The following is a 1,643-nucleotide window of genomic DNA, read 5'->3' as shown; positions in this document are numbered from 1 at the left end:
GTCTGCTCACCCGATGTAAGGAGTACTCTGGAAGTTCTTGATGGCTGAGGCATATCAGGAAGCGGGAAAAATGTTACAGTACAATTAAAATTGAACACTCAAAGATTGTCTATAGATCTCGCTGCTCAATTTAGGTGGACAACAATATCCCTGGTCGTCGTCAGCTGAATGGTCCTTAAGATATAGTTGTCACACCCCAAAACCAAGAACGGCGGAAATGTTCTGGGGCGGAGGACGTCATGTAAAGTATCACAACACAGTAAATGTAAATAAGCAAACAACATCATCCATTGCATTAAATATATAATTTTAATACAAGTGTGTTCTGTACAGTTTTAGACACCAAAAATATAATGTAAATCAAAATAATAATATGATGAGTCTTGAATGCGCTCCATCTTCTCAAAAGCTGGCTTCGGTACCTGTCTACTGATGACCTGAGAATACAAGTTATTTTGAAAGAGTTTATCAGCATTAAGCTGGTGAGTTCATAAGTATTTTAGTGTCGATGTTTGTTATCAAAACGTTTGAACCTGTCGTAAGTATAAGTTGTAAAATGTATGTAAGTGTTTGTAAAAGTTTGAATCTCTCAGAAAAGCCTATATTTTCTATTAAAGTAGCCTTCTACCAAGGCTTAACTGTTTTGTACGCTCGTTTGTTGTAAAAGTGTGTGATATCCCAAGTGTAACTATCATTTAGCAAAATATAGTTTGTACATTAAGGTTTAAGTGAGGTTATCACTAAAATTATGTAATGGGTAAATCATTGTAGTACTGTAGTTTTGTATTATAGGAACTACTGCTGTACTAACTACCTTAAACCGGATTTATATTAAGGCATTATGTGATAAATTGCACCATACTATCGACTAGTAACAACGACATAATGAATGGTCGTAATAAAGAAATGACGTTTGGCACCCGCAGACCTGCAGGTCCGGCTGTAGCTAGCAGCAAGGTGTAGGATTCTCAATCCAACATAGATCTATACGCAAACTCACGCTCCCCCTCCAAGAGACTCTGGCCACAACTCGAGTCATGACAGTTAAGTCATGCTCCGATTTAAATCACAGTAATTTAAGTATTCTAGTATATGTAATGTAATGTTTCTCGTTCTAGTATAGTTGTATATGTTCTCCTCCTAGTATAGTTGTATATGTTATCCTCCTAGTATAGTTGTATGTGTTCTCATAGTATAGTTGTATGTGTTCTCGTAGTATAGTTGTATGTGTTCTCGTAGTATAGTTGTATATGTATGTTCCTGTGTTACCCTGATGGTAACTAACTAATGGTGTGTCTAGTACGTATGAATATGGAAGTACTTTTATGTCTATATATGTATATTTGATATATAATTAATATTAAAACGACCTTCAGATGGTCACCCGAAATCCCACCAGACCACATCCAAATCGAGAAAAAGGAAATAGGGTGGATGGCCTTCCTAAGCCCTTTAAACATTATTTATACATCTATACATATATGGGCATGCAATTTATAAGAAGTAAAAGCATAAATAAGTTTTTATAAGACATTTGAAACATAAATATTATTTCAAGAAAAGATCGACTTGATGTCAATCTATAAAACAATTTGAAGGCATAAGTTTGATAAAACAGTATAAGTAATTGGAACATTTGTTTG

Source organism: Lactuca sativa, chromosome 5 (assembly GCF_002870075.4).
Source record: "Lactuca sativa cultivar Salinas chromosome 5, Lsat_Salinas_v11, whole genome shotgun sequence".
NCBI classification, from domain to species: domain Eukaryota; kingdom Viridiplantae; phylum Streptophyta; class Magnoliopsida; order Asterales; family Asteraceae; genus Lactuca; species Lactuca sativa.
Note: the sequence above shows the minus strand (reverse complement) of the source record.